Source organism: Diadema setosum, chromosome 5 (assembly GCF_964275005.1).
Source record: "Diadema setosum chromosome 5, eeDiaSeto1, whole genome shotgun sequence".
NCBI lineage: Eukaryota > Metazoa > Echinodermata > Echinoidea > Diadematoida > Diadematidae > Diadema > Diadema setosum.
Genome location: NC_092689.1, coordinates 26,220,146 through 26,232,724, shown reverse-complemented (window position 1 = coordinate 26,232,724; position 12,579 = coordinate 26,220,146). Strand labels below are relative to the sequence as shown.

General features: G+C 39.8%; 1 protein-coding gene across 1 annotated transcript in view; it reads right to left on the bottom strand.

The window, feature by feature from the left end:
* LOC140228653 (disks large homolog 5-like) overlaps positions 1 to 12,579 on the bottom strand; it is a 104,953-nt gene that overhangs the window by 25,904 nt on the left and 66,470 nt on the right. The gene's annotated exons all lie outside the window — the stretch shown is intronic.

Below are 12,579 nucleotides of genomic sequence, written 5' to 3'. Positions count from 1 at the left end.
TTTGAAAGAGAGTAATTATATCCTAAGCATTTGCCTGCTTCTGTTTACAGTGAGTGTTCAGTATGTAATCTTGAACATTTGATTGAAATTTAGTAACAAAAAAGAAACTCTTTGCAGCGCATTCATTTCATGCTGCCTTCCCATGTTTACAATGAGATAACTTTATATATATCACACATCACTTTACTCTATGTTGGACACAAATACACAAATACGAAAACCAAAAGTCTATAATGATAAGTGACTTATCATACTGTGTAAGAAATATTAAAAAAAAATATGTATAATGACATAAGCTACATAATATGTATAATGACACTCAATGAAAATTCTGTTTTAATCCAACTGTGGAGCTTGAAACCCTTAAATGTTCATCATCTCGAAAAGCCTCACACTTAAGGACTCAGAGAATGCACAAATATCCACTGTGTCTGTTCATTCTTGTTCCCACATCATGCAAGACCAGTAAGTATGTGTTGCACGACGGTTTTACTTGAATATGCATAACATCCCCAGTGGCTGTGCACGCACATCACGTTAAAACACACTCATCTTTGCATCATCTACAATTGGCTACCATTTTTTTTTTCTTTAGAATATGTGAACATATCATGAGGAAATTGGAAATGAAGAATAGGTAACATCATATACCGGTAAATCAATATATGCAGAGTGACTGTATGCAGAGAGCACAGTAATTAAAACTGTCTCTGCGCATCTAATTAGTCAGAGCTGTTTAATGGGTAACCACACAACATATAATGTGGCATCTTTGCTGTCATAGTGCTACTGCTGTGCGCATATATAAATTGATTCTCTTGCATGCACCCTCATCCTTTCCCTAGCAATCTCTCCCTCTCTCTCTTTCTCTCTATAACTCTGTACTTCACTATATATCTCTACTCATCTTTCTCTTTCTCCCTCCATTTATCTACCTCTATATCTCTCAATCTACCTTTATCTCTCTATTATATTTATTTATCCCTTCCCCTATTTTTTCACTCACAGACACGAGTATATGGGTAATATAATATGTATCACGAACAAATCCCACCTCCCCTGGTCTGAATCAAACGGGAGTGGCTCACATAAGCCAGGTGTAATTGTGCCATGGCCACTGACATCCCTGATGATTATCCGAATCCTGTTAACTCCCAACTGGGGATTGCTCGTGCTAATGAATGACCTTCTAACACATAGTAGCTTCATCGTCATCCTCCATTCGCTGTTGTTTTATTTTGTATATGGCAGATAGAGGAAATGAGATTGAGTTTTACCAGGGAGGTGGGAACCCACCTCCCTGGTTTTACCAAACTCATGAATAAATGACATCCAAACCTGTGACTCTATGTGGATAAAAGACATGTGAACTATTACTAATATGTGTCTTGTATTTGATGGTGGTGTTACCTAGAATTTTGACTCGAGGCTGGTATAGGTTCAACAGCTAACGACATCTTGTGAGTTTATATCTCTCCATAATTAACTGACATGACATTAAAAAAAAAGTCATGTTCAAATTTTGCACAAGAAGCTGATATTTCTGATTATCATATCAATACATAAATTTGAAGTATGATAGGGTTGCAACTTCAGTAAATTCAGCATGGATATACATAATAGATAAAGATATGAATAAAGTAATGTCTTAAGTTCCTTGTGTCATGTACCTCTGTTTCTACAACACAATACCATTACAATTAAAGAATACTACAAATTATTGCAATGTTGCTCATTTCCAAATGAAGCAATGTTAAAAAGAGCTCTAACTTTTCTGCACCTGGAATGGCACTGTGTGACAGACACGGCACATTAACCCGTTGAGGATGATTTGATTTTGCTACAACACGCAATTCCCATAGACACCTGCCCGAGTATACTCGGGACTCGTCCTCAACGGGTTAAAAGACTCCATCATTAATATGATTATCAAGGCAAGTCTAGTATCATTTGCTACTCCAAATTTACAGTATTTTGGGAGAAAAACTTGAGATTTTATCAAAAAAGTAACACTGATTGCCATGTCTAAATCATTTGAACAAAGCAGAGCGACAGAGGCAGATAGACAGTCCCACAAATTGACATTCAGCCCATATATGCAATGGACTGGCTGTCTGCTAGTTTGTATGTAAAACTCATACTGCTGGCTGCAATAATCCGTTCAGGGCTAATCAAGCACATCATCAGGCTGACTGCATGTGATAAGAATATTCATTATGAATTCAAGGCATCACAAATAAAAGATAGGAATCTGCTTTTTGTAAGGCAATACTGAGAGACAGAGAATATAACCTACATTTGTAGAATCTATGCAATCGCTTCATCCTTAGTTAAACAGTGGTTTGCTGAGGTAAATCAACTGCATACCTGCCAACCCTTAAATTCAGTAGATGGGAAGAGGCTTAAAATATGGCAAAAAAACAAACAAACAAAAAACACATGAATGTTCATCCATCTTCACTGCATTACTATCAGCAGAGGGTGTTGACAAAAATAGGAACACAAAGTTGAATTAAGTTTTTTGTTACCTAAAAAATAGAAAAGTTCCTATCAAATGGAAACAGTTGACAGGTATGCAATTTTGATTTATAAGAAAGTTATCCATGCATTCTGTACAAACTTGGAGGCATACCGAAAAAGACACTGCCCTGCCCAGCTAAACTTTGGATAATGTCAACATTGACGGCACTCAACTGCATTTCATACAATGCAAAATCTTCTCCACTCAACAAAATCAAGTTGGAAATCATTTCCCTCTTTTCCAATTTCTGTCTTCATTTGTTTTTTCTCTGTTCGACTAAGCCAAAAGCCAATAACTGATCCAATCAAGTCAAATGATCTAGGCTGCATAGATATCATCAAGCCTTGAGGCTCTACAAAATCCCTATTTCCATTTGAGGCAGCAGCTGGTGACTGGTTTCTTCTGCCCCTCCAGCCAACTAGTCTACAGACCATGAACTTTCCAGACAAATATTAACCCTCATAGTGCCACATCCTAACATTTTAAATAAACATACTGAAAATAAAATAAAATAAAATACTGTGTTGCATATTGTTGTGGAAGATATATATTACTAAAAGGACAACAGAAAGTGATGGTTCTCCGTTTTCAAAGTAGCCAAGTATGCTGACAGACTGAATATGATTTGAGAATGCTGATCAACCAAAAGAGGAAAAATTCATATAACATTATTAAATATATGATGGGCTGAGACTATGACCTGGCTCACTGAGCAGGCTGGTATAACAAGAAGTATCAATGATAATGGTATCAACTTGAACAGTAGAAACTGCTTCATGCCTCAATATAAAAAACAAACAAACAAAAACTTTTCTCTGTTTCAAAGCAAAAGGTACTCCAAAGTTTCAATACAAGGCACATCCAATTCTTATGAGGTAAGCTGTAATTTTGAATCATGTAAATTTGGCATCAAGGTAAAATGGAAATAGCTATTTAAAAACGTGGAGAGAAAAAAAAGACTACTTGCATAGTGTCAAGGAAAACTCATTACCTCACACTTGTAAATGTCTTGTGGGAGATCAGGATAGAGACCACAAATACAGACATGACCAGATGACAGTGTGGTAACTAATACCTACTTGGAACTTTCCCATCCTGATCAGCCATCTCCAGGAAGTAGAAGGGCTGATTGCGACGAAGACAGAGTTTCATGAAGTTGAGTCGCTTTCTCTGACAGAGGGATGAGAGGGGCTGTGACCCGCAAGAATACAACAGGGATGCCGCACCAGCATTGAAGTTCTCGTCAAATTTCCAACTCTCTAAAATGACGGAAGGGTTTGCCTCGCTGTCAAAGCTTGCAGTACCATTGACACAGATTTCAGCCTTGTTAGCATTGTCTGGGAGAGGCTGATTATCAATGGCTGTATGACATTGATCAGAAAGCAAGTTTTTGTTGGTGGTGTTGATGTCACTGTTACAGTAATTATTTTGTAGCCATCTTGTCACAGAAAGGGCCCCAGTGGGATGGAACGCACTGGTTCCATTCTGTCTAAAGTCAGCATGGTACTCCAGGTGTTCCAATTTCTTTTTAATGGCAGCTGCATTGTTACGTAACGACTGTTCAAAGTTTGAGAACTGATGTGTATTGGAAAGTGGGCTGGTGTCGTTGGACTGGGCTGCAAATTGATGCTTGCTGCACTCACTCACACTGTTCTCCACCTCACAGCCCTTGTCAGAAAGCCGTCGAACCGTCGACTGCTTTGCTTCCAGATGGAAATCGCCAATGCTGTGAAACACCAACTCAGCATCACTTTCCTCACCAACAGAAGACCTCTCCAGCCGCTGGCGACCCCTGCTTTCATGCAGGCGCCATGTGCCCATGAGCGGGATGCGCTTGCTGGGGTTGTGCTGCACCACTCCAAAATTTGGCACAATGACGGAGTGCCCAATCCCATCCTGAGGAGAGCTGTCCCCACTCGTGGACACCTGGTCAGAATCGGAGTCCAGCATATCTGAATGTCGCTTGAGGATAAAGGCACTCTTACATGCACTTTGGGCCATCACAATGACCTGACTAATTCTCCTTGAATTTGCCGCTACAAATTGAATACAACCATATTTAGACGCACACCATTCACATCATTAAAAAGGATGCACCGGCAATCTTCACAGTTTCTTGATATCGGCTGCAGAGTGCACTTCATTAACTCATCAGCTGTCACAATACGCTTCTGCAAACTACGACCGCTAAATGGCGCATCCCTCAGGCTATCAGCACGTCGCGGTTGATTTCCAACAAACACTGGCACATGTCTCAAATGGGCACATTATTAGCTCCCTCTCGGACAATACTCGCATCTGTGTTTCTCGTCCCTGCGTCAGTGCGAGGGGGTACAAGCACTCTTGAATCCCCAGATAACCACTTTTATCAGTCAAGGTGGATAAAGAGTCAATTTACAGCAAGATTGCTTTTGTTCCACAAATAGAACACATCACTTCTTTCCAATCCAACTCCCGTCTGTTCAATCAGAAAAGAGGACACTAAATTGAAGGCAGGAGATATTGCCTCATTTTTCTTTCCCTCACTTACTTGACAGTTAGATCTCTGTTTGTAACTGTAATTGTCACTTTACCAGTTCCTGCCGAGGTGATCATCAAAGCGGGATAGCAAAACACCATGACCTTCTTCGACGATGCTGATGGCATTGTCCATTTCCCCCATGTATAAAGGGCTTCAAATAGATTTCTTTTATTGGTTTTATTATTGCTGTTTACATACCGCCTCTATACCTCTTCCTAAACCTGCTGTCTCCCCAGTCGTGAAGGGCAATCAATTCTCGAGAAGGCAGTCATCACACTCTAACACCACATGACTGATGTCACTGGCAATACTCCTCTGCACCAACCATAGGTTTCCTCCAACATCTCGAGAAAGGAGAAAAACATTCAGCGACAGAGCGGTCTCTCCTCATTCCGAATCTCGTCTGCGCCCTTGAAGGAAATTCATTTCACACATGCCTGCATCCTGGAATTACACTACGCTGCAGTGGCTCCGCTCTGAAGCATCAACTTATTGCCTCCCCAAGTGAAAAATTACATCCAGAAAAGAACATGGATATCTTCGTATAAAAAGTATATTGCGATCCAAAGGCACTTCTTTGCATTATCCTATGTTATTACTTGTTATATCCTAACTGCATTCTAAGAACAAGACAAACGGTGACAAAAAGTTATTTGGATAGGTTCTTGTAGGCAAAAATATATTAACACTGCATACACATTGTGCTTTCCCGGAGGTATTACTGTTCCTACTGATATCTCCTAAATGCCACACTCAACTCTTCCTTAGACTGCACATACCCATTATTTCTCGACACTGATGATGCATATGAAATGACACTGATGATGTTTACAGATGGGACAAAAATGGGCTTCTGCTTCCCTTCCTGAAAAGAAAAACTAAAAATTCCATGCTGTTTCTCTCTACAGGTGCATAGCGATTACTGCTGCTCATTCCAGAGTGTGGTGGCGACTTTTCCTTCCTCCCAATCTGGAGTAATTAGTCCCTCGGACTTCAATTGGTGTGCTCCTCTGGGCGAGATTCTGCGTGGAAGATTGCAAAATGCAATCACCGGCCACCAGCAGAGAAATATGAAGCTCCTATCATTGTGAGCTCACTGATGAGAATTTCATCAGAGGGGGGTCTCTCCTGCGTCTCTCCCGCTCGCATCTCGACGTCAGAGAATCGTCTAGCTTCGAAATGACGCCTGGTAGGATGCTCTACGCAGCTCAGAGCTCAACTCTCCCTCTCTCCTCTGTGTGTCTATCTGATGAGTTTGGCACAGAAGACGACCTGCCCGTTTCTGACTGCTAGTGCACACCTTTCTCTGATTTCATCTCCCTCATCGTTGTGACATAATCATCATATATCATCCTCTCGGCGACTCCTATGTACTTCCCTTCCTTCGGCGTCCTTCTGTCATGCACTCTCCAACGCTGCCGCATCAACGTCCACATTCATTCCTCCGCGACAAAAGCCTCTCAACTCTGCACAAACCGGGGGTAAAAAAAAAAGTCGAGATGTTGTTTGATCTCTCCCTCGTGACGAGTGCTGGTGCAGCTGAGTGGCTATGATGAGGTAACATATGGAATTTTGCACGCCGCCCACCTCTTGACGTGGTTGTTGTGCAAAAACGCTTGCATAACATTTTAGGTGCCTTCATACGAAAACGGTCAACACAAAACGATCATGGACAGGTGGCCACTCCTCTGGAAGGTGTGCCAGGAAAACATGCAGAGACTTGCTTTACAGAACAGACTACTGCACAAACAAGACAAAGACAAATAAACTTCTTACTGAGTTACTTCACTTTACTGTCTGTTCATTGCAGATGTTTGACACAGCCAGTGACAGAGACAGACACAAAACTACCATATACTTGGGAAGTCATAATGCACTGTCACATGGAAATATGTGATATTCATTTCACGAGATTGCCACAAAACCTGCATAAGATTGACCATCCCCCCCCAAAAAAAAACGGACAAAACAAATAAAAAAAACCTCAGATTTTCCTTACTTAAGAATTCAGAGCAAAAATAAAAGCATGCAATTGTTTTTGCTTGATTAACTTCCCAGTAGTTCATGTCTTAATTCCGCAGAATTGAAAACATGCAACACTCATCTTACCCGGCCGATCGTTAAAATTAACTCAAGCGAAAATATCCACTTTTACAGTACACAAGATGTACACTCGCTCTCTTTGTACACCTCTGCTCTTTCAGTCTAAACTTTAAAGCTATGAGTTATTCTTTTTCCTGGTAAGGTTTGTAAGTCTATTCTATGAATCAACTTATTAAACTATGGCATGAAGTGAAGAAAGACAAGACATATTTACCCCATAATGGCATATCTGTCTGCATATGTCTCTGAATAAAAGAGAAAGCGTAAAAACCAGTCCACCTCTGTACTTCCAATGAAAAAAGGCCAACAGTGTCGCTTGTGACAGAGAATTATCACTCAGATGACATGCCATGCTAATCACTTCCAATGTGGCCACAGTCTGTGGGTGGAGCTGGGATATTTCACCCCTCAATCCACTAATATCTGGGAAAATCATAGATTTATACTCACAAGGGCAAACAATCATAACTGCTATCAGAAGCAAGATCCCAAGTGAAAAAAACAACAATGAAAGCTGACTCACATTAACAACAATTAAGATTAGAGTGGAAACGTTAAGATTTATTGAGATCTAGTCAGCGACACTGACTGTCACCAGGGACGGAAGAGATCCAACGCTGAGCAGAAAAAGCTATTTCAGAGATTATCCCTCACAAGAGAGCAGGGGTGAATCATGCAGTGTTCTTGGTTTATACTCCCATGATGGAGGGGAATAAAAATACGAAGTGGCTGGCGGCGGAGGCTGGTCTCCTACACCAAAAGGGCTGTCGTCGTCGCATTAATCTTGGCAAGGCTATTTTGGGAAAACTTGAGGACAGACGATTCCATGAAAAGAGGCCATTAAATTGCTGCAATGATCGACAGTATTTAGGTCTAATTGACTTTATTTTTGACGACTGCAGAGCTAATCTTGGTGCCATTCAGCAATCAACTAAAAGGCAAACAAATGTAATCTGCCTTCTTATGACAGTAAAAGCCTCATCAGAAATGTTGTCATTGTTGAAAGCAGAATTTTGAAGAGAGAGAGAGAGAGAGAGAGAGCTTGGAAGTGGAATATGACTCTGCAAAATCGCCCAATTAATTTCTAGCTGATCACAAATTGACACATTTATCTTCATCACATACATATTCATTCAGCACAATGGAAAATATTTTTGCTGTTGTTGCCACATTTGTTTGATTGCTACATATTGTGCCACTACAAATGATTCTCAGTAGTCATTCCACTCCAGTACAACCTTGTCAATGGTAAGCTGCAGATCTTTTCATCACCTTCGTAAGGAGAGTGTATCAACAGCAGTAGCTTGATTTCAGAGCCTAACAGTCATAATGCTCAGAAATGTGTTTCACTAAAGCTTACATTTCATACCTGTATAGTGTATGTGTAAAAAGGTCTAACTCGTGTCTATGAGAAGTCTAGCCAAGTCGACATCCAATGCTGATGGTGCACTGTAAGAATAACTCCTTTACACTACAGACAAGACTTCATGATCAAATATAAGCTTTGTAATCATTAAAACCTATCTCTCACTTGTCCTTTTCATTAGTGTCAACATCCATTATTTTTTTTTTGTTCTGTCAGCAGTTAATCATGTTAAGTACTTTACCACTTTTCCAGCTCTCTTTTCTTTTCCTTTTTTTTTTTCGTTGAAGATTAAACTGAATAAGAAATGGGGATATCGGGGGTTGTGTCTCAATGAACCAAGGGGCTTCGGCTTGCTATCAAGATATTGCTTGCCAGGTTATTAAAAATCACCCTAAAAATTGACCTATGGAGGAGGTCGTGGCAAAAAGCTTTTTAGATGGAAATGAGGCGTCTATTGTGGTTTCAAATTCCAGTCAGTACCCGCAGAAGTCGGAAACTGCACCACAAGGGAGCTTGCCGCTCTCTGGGCCCAGTAAAATGGCTCATATTCTGGAAGCTCAAGTCACGCCATCATATTTCAAGACAACAAGTTTCTCTCACCATTTTTTATAAGGGGGGGGGGGGGGTAAAAAGGAAGAAGCATCACTGCAAAATGAGCATGAATTCCTACACCAACTGGGAGTTCCCCTAGGTCTAGTATTTCACTTAATGAATATCGTAACCATGCTTAGTCATATTCTTCTTTTCTTCTTCTTCTTCTTCTTCTTCTTCCTAGGGTAAATTCAGTTATAGACCAGGGTGGACATGCACTAGTCTACACAAACGCATACTGGCTACCTTTTCATTTTACTGTCGTATATGTTACACTATTCACTTGCTTTGACCGAATTACTCGTTTTATTTGATTAACTCCTCAAAAAATTTGAAAGAACTGGACAGATTCTCCTTACATGTCCTCCATCCAATCCCATTTCTTGCTTGTTTTCTTCACCATTTTTCATCCCATCCATCCATCTCTCTCTATCTCTTTCATCATCACTGAATTACACCATGAGCAAAGAGCGAGAGATGAATGAGGGGATGAGCTGCAAGATACGCCATAAGGAAGAATTTAGATTCCAACGCCTATATAAAGTTTAGTGGATTTTTTTTTTTTTTTTAAGGCAAGAGCCAAACGAAAGGCATATCAGCGTACCGGATAAGAGGCAAGTGGAATCATGCCTTTACTACGACACACTTAACTGAATCAAGCAGGCACCTGTAATAGCAGCACTGATTTCTTATTCAATTTATGTGCCCCTGGGTTGAGAAGTGTGCGAAAGCCAAGCTCAGTAGCACCATATAGGATTTCTTCTCCCGTATATCTACCAAGAATTCATCGATTTTTTTTCCCCCTAATCCGACGGCAAGTGATCAAATACATCCTAAATAGATATAGGAGAGACAGCAAGAGCGCATCATTGACTTTGCACACATGAAACTTCATCCATTCTTTTCTCGGGTGGTGGGCAAGCCACGTTGCAAATTCAAAGGATCCACTGCAGTGAACTCGCAGTTTTTCAAGACATAAAACTGATTCTTTTCTTTGTATGCTCATCCAAGTTTGTTCTTGTTGCCAAATGCATAATAAATCTGATATGACAAAACAACTATACTATCCGGGAGTAAACACAGCACACTTGTAGTCCCATTCTCTTCTCTGTTTGTTTGTTTTTTTTTCCACATTTATCTCTCATCTGTCATTTCATCTTGGTGATTAACTTGCCAGAATATCTGACCAGATGAGTTCCAAAAAATGCTCTGGGAAATTTCAAACAGAGATTTCCTGACAGGAAATGGACAGTCTAAGCACTAAACATTTGTGATTACTTACAGTCAATTCTGCCTTCTCCATGAAAAGAAGAAACCAAATTTTCACTTCACCACTTCCAAACTTTCTCGCCCTCTCTCTTCCTACTCCTGTATCTGTACATGTTATTTTTACCCTCTCTCCCTCTCACACACTTTCCCTTTGCCCACATGCTCCATCACTGATTACTGCTTGTTTCCTACAATTTGTCTCGCATTCACTCCATTTGTAACACTCCCTGTTTACAAGGTGGTGAAGTGCCTTTCTCACTGGACGACTGATCCTTCACGTTTTCTCTCTTTCTACCATCCATACACCACTTTCCTCTGATATTTGTGTCCATTCATCACCCTCTTTTTTTTTTTTTTTTTTGGTCTGCCCTCCTATTTCATTCCCTGTACCAATCTGTACTGTCCATACAATATCCCTACATTATATCGTCCTACAAAATTATCTGGTATTATGGTATCATCTTAATCCTTTTGCTATCCAGGAGTTTATGTCCATTTGGGGGATTATACCATTACATGGAATAACAGTATGTCGGAAATTCTATGATTAATTTTGAAGAAGAATTGTGGCAGCTAATGGAAGAAAACATGTCAACTGGGAGTCTAGGATACAGACTATCATCCCCCTCCCCCCCCCCCCCCCCATGCCCAAAGTATGATCCATGCCCAATTACTGCAAAGCAAAATTCTTAACAAGCTTTTATCTTGAACCATTAGGATATTGCTTCAAATGCCAAGTGGGGATAAGCTCGGTCAGAGGAGAGAGAAAACAAAAAAAAAAACAATATTTTTAATATTCTCTTCTTAATCCCTCTTAATTCAATCTTCATAGTACCCCCCCCCATCTCTACTCAGAGTTCGCTTGCCCCTCCGTATCGCAGTTCCTCTGAGAGTTGTGTCGGGGTGATCATGAACAGAATCAATCACAATCTACTTATTCCTTGGCTGACTACTGCAACCCTTTGAGATTCTACTGTAGGAAAAACAAAGAGTGTACAATCAATACACAAGCAATAATTTCCTTGGGGGAAACAAAAGAGTATACCGAGTTCTCAGTCTCCAAGTCTGAGTGGGAGGCAAGAAATGACCTCTATCTTACAATATGTAAATAGTCTGACTCATTACTAATTAAGCCAAATATTTCGCGAGGTTTTTTACTTTCGCAAATTTCGCGAGTTGGGTGCTATTCGTGAATTTAAAAACACACGAAAATATTAACTCTGATCCTGACATGAAATTAATGTGCATGCATAATACTCTCCCTTTAGCCCTGTACTCCATAATCATGAATTTAACCACTCTAGAAATTGTGGGGAAGTCCCGAATCGCCCCCCCCCCAAAAAAAAAAAGAAAAAAAGATGCTAAATAGATGGCATATACTGGTACTGTAGGTGATATGCTATCAGCATATTACCCATTGCTCAACTTTTGTTTTTGCTTGTCAGTCAATGTTAAATGTGGAAAATGCACACACCAATTCATTGACGGAAGGGTATTGAATCTTGACTGGGAGCATCATCTCAAACATTTGACCTGTTCAAGATGGGAGGGGTTGTTGTCAATGGACATTTGTGTCAAAAAAAGTTCAAAAATATTCAATGGGCTTCAAGTTTTCAAAGAAAAGTGTATTTCTATTAATAAAAGAGGCAAAAATTGATTTTCTTTGTTTACTATTGATGTACCTGCAGTCATCAAACTACAAAGTAATGATTCTATAAAATATGTATGATATGTTACACAGTAAGATTTATAGTCAGTCACATTGAATACAAGTACAAAAAAAAAGAATTTACATTTTTGAGACAGAAATGACTACATAACTTGTATCTATTCTATGTTGACAAAGCAGTAGAGTTTTGAGCAGCTCTTACACTAAAACATCTGAAAAGACTATTTATTATTCTGCAATAACATATTCACAAAAATGGCAAAACATGAAGAATTCTGGTGTACTGCAATCCACTTTAAAGGTGACTGACATATAAATATCATTATGGGATAAGCAGAAGACTTCAGGCATGAGAAGAAAGATTATTGCATTAGCATCCCACTACAAATGCCAGAGGACATGTCATTTGGTAAGCAGTCTCACACTGTTATGAATATGTGGGACTGTGAAGACATCTCAAATTTGCTGCTTCCAAGACAAAAAAAAACAAAAAACAAAACAAAACAAAAACCAACACCCCCAAAACATGAATTTTAATG